Source organism: Phyllostomus discolor, chromosome 2 (genome assembly GCF_004126475.2).
Source record: "Phyllostomus discolor isolate MPI-MPIP mPhyDis1 chromosome 2, mPhyDis1.pri.v3, whole genome shotgun sequence".
Taxonomy (NCBI): Eukaryota; Metazoa; Chordata; class Mammalia; order Chiroptera; family Phyllostomidae; genus Phyllostomus; species Phyllostomus discolor.
This window is the reverse complement of record NC_040904.2, coordinates 142101700-142107699: the sequence shown is the minus strand read 5'-3', so window position 1 is coordinate 142107699 and position 6000 is coordinate 142101700. Positions and strand designations below refer to the sequence as shown.

General features: G+C 42.1%; 1 protein-coding gene across 5 annotated transcripts in view; it reads left to right on the top strand.

Moving 5' to 3' along the window:
* Positions 1–3581: 3581 nt before the first annotated feature.
* SYT1 (synaptotagmin 1) overlaps positions 3582–6000 on the top strand; it is a 533021-nt gene continuing 530602 nt past the window's right edge. For 2 of the 5 annotated variants that reach the window (XM_028532566.2, XM_028532568.2), the window contains exon 1: positions 3737–4139. The gene's annotated coding sequence lies outside the window, so the exon portion shown is untranslated. Of the gene's footprint in view, positions 4140–6000 lie in introns of all 5 variants that reach the window. The other 3 variants (XM_028532572.2, XM_028532565.2, XM_028532571.2) reach the window with 3 other exon arrangements.

Sequence of the window (6000 nt, the reverse complement as noted above, 5' to 3'; positions counted from 1 at the left end):
TTCATCTAGAAGATGACAGTCTAAGACCAACACATGCAAGATAGATGACTACTGGCCTTTTATGTATAAACAAGTTCTTATAACATGGATTAATTTCTCTTCTAATTTCACTGCTCATAGGTTAAGAATATGTTGTGATTATATCTCAATATTAGCTTAAATAGACTAGATGATAGGAAGAAATGCAATTCCCTAGAAATCTGAAAAAAATATTAGCTGTAGCAGCAGCAGTTATGAGGACAAAATAATAATGGTTAATATTCCTTGTTATGTACTTAGAAGTAGCACAGCTTAACCTAATCCTCACACACACACACACACACACACACATACACAAGAACAACAACAAAAAAAACTCCTAAGGATATATGTTGTGTCCCTATGTATTTAGTACAGACGGGAAAAACTGGAGGGGTACCACACACTTTTCAATATCACATAGACATTTAGTGGTGATGCTAGAGTTTTACCCAAATTTTTGCCCCAGAAAACAATCAATCCTCTGCCTGTTCAAAGGCTGTATCTTAAAAAGCAATGGCAGAAAATATATAGATATTTTTTTAAAAAGCCATGAATCTATACAAACAATAAGCAAAATTTAGAAAATATCATTATTGTTTTTATTTTTTATAGCCCTAGCAAGGACACTTAAGAATAGATTTTACTGGATAACTAGAGAGGTTATGAAAGACATAAAGTTTAGTGATGTATGAGAGTCTTGGTTAAATGGAACTGTCTAGTACCCTGATCAACTTGAACATGCAAGCTTTTTCACCAACACAGAGAATTTTCTTGGTGCCTCTCTCATGTATGCTTTCTGTGGTCTACAGAAAACCTTGGCTAAATTTGCACTTAATGAATTTCTTGTTTCTAAAGTCTCTAATTCCCACTCTTGCCATAGCACACACTTTTCTCCTCAGTGTCCCAATCCAATTTAGTTTCTATTCTGATCCTGTAGCCTAAAATAGATGGCAAAGGGAACATTAAAGTTGTAAATAGATGATTCCATTGAAAAAGGAATAAAGAAAACGATGACAATGGGGCCTCAATCAGCAAAAATGTGACTGAAAAAAATACCAAATGTGTTTTTGAAGCAAAAAATGAGGAAACAAAACATTAAACAAACAAAAAAAGATGAAAATAGTCTGGAAATACCAAGTAATCTTTTAAAAATACCACACAACCAAGGAATGAGTTAAATCTTTATAGGATGAGACATAGAGATTGTAGATTAAAAGTATTTGAGAAATGAGATAAAGGGAGACAAAAGACAGTTGACCTGATCTTTCTTTTAATGGAGGTGAGTCTGCTATCAAGGGCAGAGAGGTGATATATATTCTTTAAAACATAGAAGTATGATATATCAACCCAGTAGGACTAGGTGGAGATCTTCAGCCCATTCCTTGAACTTGGGGAGCACATAGCATAGAAGATAACGATGTTAGTTCTGTAAAAACTAGAGGGTATCTGCATCCAGTGTGTAAGTAGAATCTTCTTAATATCTGTGAAATGAAATGTAAAACACATTTCTTATGTTAGCCAGACATCTCACTTAAGTAACTTTGGGATATGAACATCTAACACCATTCATGTTGTCTAAGATTCTCACCACTGAGAGAGAATGATTGTTGGGTAGGAGGTAAAATAGACAGGAAAAGAAATTCGACAAAATATTGACTATAGGGTCATCATCTGAACAGAGATAACTATTCTGGATTCATATTCTATGTATTTCTTTTAAAATAAGTTACTTGTTTCTATATGCCGCCACTGGATGTAGTTGTTAAAAACATGCATTTTTTAATTATTGGAATTCAGAGAGTATACTAGAAGTATATTTAGAATAAATATATCTATTAGGTGGATATTACAATAATCTTCTCATACAAAAACACTTATTGGAAAACAACATTAGAGAGGTAATTGATTCTCCTGCTTCACCTCCTCTCTTCCTTTTTCTTCATCAAATACTTAAAACTGATTTTTAAACTAACATCTCTTATCTCCTTTCTCCAACCATGAAACCATTCTAAAATAACATTTGAAGAATATTTTAGGAAATGAAAGATATTTACAGAAAGTTACACTTTTGGTGAATACACAATTATTTGTCATTAAACGGATTAATTTATAGCCAGGTTGTCTTTTCCCCTATAGTTAGAATAAGGATCTTAATCTTAAACATTACATAAATAGGAGAGATTTAATTAAAACTTGAAGAAATGTGTTACTGTTAATTGAATTCTTGCCACAGTTACCTTTGCAAACCAGTGTTAATGAAACTCCAGTTCAAAGTGGATGGTTTGGGGAATTGAGATAGCTATTTATTTCCTTACCTGAGGTGCCATGATAATCTTCTCAATAAAATAAAGAACCCAATTAAGAGAGTTCTCATTTGTAGCTATTGGTCAAGTTTACACTAACTGCTAAGATTTCTAAGCAAAACCAAATCAGAGGTCCAAAAGCCGTTAAACAAGGCCAGTGAATGAGAAAGGGAAATACTTTGTTGCATTTCAAAAGCCTTTCACCTGTGGAGCGGAGAATGGACTTGCTGCTCCCGGAGCTACGTTCTGCTCAGGGAGCTAGGTTCCGCTCCGCCCCTGCCTAGCTCGCAGTCCCTGCCCCCACTGGTTGAACCTCGTAGTTTGGTATCTTTCCCTATTACCAAGCTATAAATTGCCCTAGAGCTTAGAGACAATCAGGTCAGCGCCGCTCTCAGAAGGGAAAAGCTTCTTACTTCCCAGCAGAATCGTTCAGGCGAAAGAGGGGAAGGAGGAGGGAACCCACGCTTTAGTCGTCACTGTGCAGGCAGTGCTTGGAGAGAGATGGGGCGGGGGACTGGGGTGGAGGAGGAGGGAGGCTGTCAGAAACTGCGTCCCCAACAATCTCGCACTTAACCCAAGTCTACAAAGTTATTGGTCGCTGCAGTGGAAACTCCCAGTGTACTCCCTGCTGCCTGGCAGCCTCCGCTACTGGGTGGAGTCGCGCTCCCCGGCCCCACCTATGGGACGCAGCATCCCCTGCATCTCTGGTCCACAGCACCCTTCACAAAAAGTCTCCAGGCATCTAGCAATTAATCTACCCTCGCCCCCAATCCCCGAACCCCGACAGAATTATATTATTAATCTCCAATAGCCCAGAGGGCCACTCCCTGTGGCTCAGTTTGTGGACACTCGTGTGGAATCCTGTCATATCCCCGCCCTGCTCTGCTTTCAGAACTCCGTTGGGTCAAACGGCCAAAGACAAACTTCTGCCTCTTCCCTGATCTCACCTTTTCAAAAACCCACAGCCGGAGAACCCACACACGTCGGAACTCCTAGGGCGCTGTTGCAGTCTGGGCATGCTCAGTATCAGGGCAGGTTTTGATTGAAAGTAAAGAGAAAAAGAAAAGAAAGAAAAATAGCTCTGTATTATGCTGTCTCCTCCTGTGCTTAGGGCTTGCTGAACAGGTTGCGGGGCATCCCTGCGTACCCAAAAGGTTTATCGGATGCCCTTGATTGCGTCTCCTTGGGATCTGTCCCCCTCCTAGTTACCGCCCTCCCCCAACCCTCCTCAACCCCCCTCTTCAGGTCCCTGTCCGCTATGGGGATGGAGAGACACTAACAGAACTGGGATGGGCGATGTTGGCTGAGCGGATCCACCTATTATTAGGGAGCTTGGATTGGCTCCCTGGCTCAGCGTACCCGAGGTGGAACCAATCAGGTGGCCGGGGCTGGGAGATGATGGGCGGCCGCCTCCTCACTGGAGGGATTCCTGGAGAAGCTGCAGTGTTGGGGATGCTCTAGACCGAGTACTGCCCCCAGTGTCTTTCCACCTCCTCCTTCTGCAGCGGCAGCGGCCAGCAGTACTTAGCAGTGGCAACTTGAGGCTGCAGCCGGGCAAGCCCCTACAGGGTGGTGCTCAGCTGAGAGGGGGGCTCAGCGCCCCAAAGGGGTGTGTGTAGGGTGGGGGCGGCCAGCTGGGACCAGCTGGTGGCCCTGGAAAACCTCCCACACACCCACACCCACACACCCCTTTTGTGTTGCAGGCTGCCCCTCCAAGAACAGAGGCGGCAAGAGGACGTGTGAGCCTTCGAGCGGGTCCACCCGGGGAGAGCACTGGGGACGGAAACCGGCACCACCTTCTGGTCTTCCCTGCAGGTAGGGCAGCGGGACTGGCGGTGCTGCCACCTCGGTGGTGCCTATTTGCTTGAATCCCTCTCCAAGATTTTGTTCTTGGTACCTTTGGGTGTTGATGGTGGGCGATGAGACTTGGGGAGGGAGCCCCGGGTGGCCTATTGTGAGAAATATAATGAAACCACATGTGCATCTCCTGGAAAAGCACTTTGCACAGCGTCCGTGATTTAGAGCCTGGAGTTGATGCTGGGCATCCCCCATCTTCTTGTTCTCTCTTTCCTTATCTCATTCTCTCTCCTCCATCCCCCACCTCAATCTCAATCTCTCACCTCCACCCGCCCCTTTCTCAGTTTCTTCTTCATCTTCACTCTCCTGCCATCCTAAGCACCAACAGGGTTTCTTTCTCCTCCTGGAGAGGACTGCCTGTTCTCAGAGGAAAGAAGGGGATACTGAAGGAAGGAAAGATTTCTTTTTGCAGGGGTAAAGGGGCGAGATGGAATACAACCTCTGTGAAAATTAAAGTACAGAAAGCAATTAAACTGAATAAAACGAGTAGACAAGCCGTGCAGCCCCGGCTGTCAGAGAGAGGAAGCATCAAGTTTGACTCGACCTCCTCTTTGCAAGAGGCTGTGTCTCTCACTTGATTCGTTCCAATGGAACAAAAATAGAGCACTGATCCAACCCACATTCAGTGCTTAATTGATGTTGTTTTTAAGTGCTAACCATCTGACTTTTCCTGTTTCCATCTGTCCCATAGGGCTATTTGGTATTTGCCCATCAGTGGTAATGTCTGAACTTTGAGGTGTTTCTTTTGCAAAGAAAAATAATCAAAAAAGATTATTATTACTTTCATGAGGTTCTCTGGTATGGCCTTTATGTTGGAGGGGGGCAAAATATGTAAAGTTTCAAATATTCATGACGCCAGTGTTATCAGGAGGCTTGGATTTCTGCTTTGAGAAAGCTAATCTAGTTCACTTTGCATAAATGCTGATTTTCACTTTTTTGAATAGTAACCTTTTGTGAAATAAAGCAACCGTTTAACTTTTCTGTTAAAGCTACATTTGTGTATGGATTGCCATTTCATTCTACCTTTCTATTATCTCCTTGCATTTCATTGCCTGAATATCAAATTCGTGCATTGCCTTATTTTCTTATAATAAGAGTATTTAATAGATGTAAACATGATGGTTATAAAATTTCAGTGCTCCAGTTAAAAGGCATATGGAAACTTGGTTGGCCAAGAATCCTCTTGTACTGGAACAAAGTTGAGAAAGTAATGGTAGGAAGATAGCTTCAAATGGTAAAAAAATTTAGAGAGGAAATGTTTTGTTCTTGAGAAAGAGAAAGATATCAAAACAACTCTGTGCCCTGGTTGCCTGCATAATGGGTCAAGTGAAAGGTACTTGTTGAACAGACGTTGACAGCAGCTTCGTCAATTTCTAATTCCATCATCAGTGATATAAGTTTCCTTTTCCTGTTACGGATCAGAGGCAGCTAAGTGACTTCTGTCAGATGGGAGGAGGTAGAAGTGCCTAGCTGCATGTAATAGGAAAGCGTTCCAAGTGGGTCCTCCATGAGTGCAGAGAAGCAAGCAGATGCTAGTGTCCAGATAAAGGCTTTCCTTTGATTTTTCAGGGGAAATGCTAAGTCTTAACATTTTTTTCTACATGTCCACTTGGGATAAGAAAAAGGAACCTTCTTTCTCAACTCTGCCTGATCTTTCACACTAATCTATGCACCCCAGAAAGTGTTTTTGTCACCACATATCTTAGTGTATAAGTTTACACACCAACTTAGTTCATTTACCGCCAATGCAATGAATAGTATTTTCTAAGCAATTTTTTTGTTTCAGACATTTATCTCTTTTGTCTAAGTAGAGTTACCA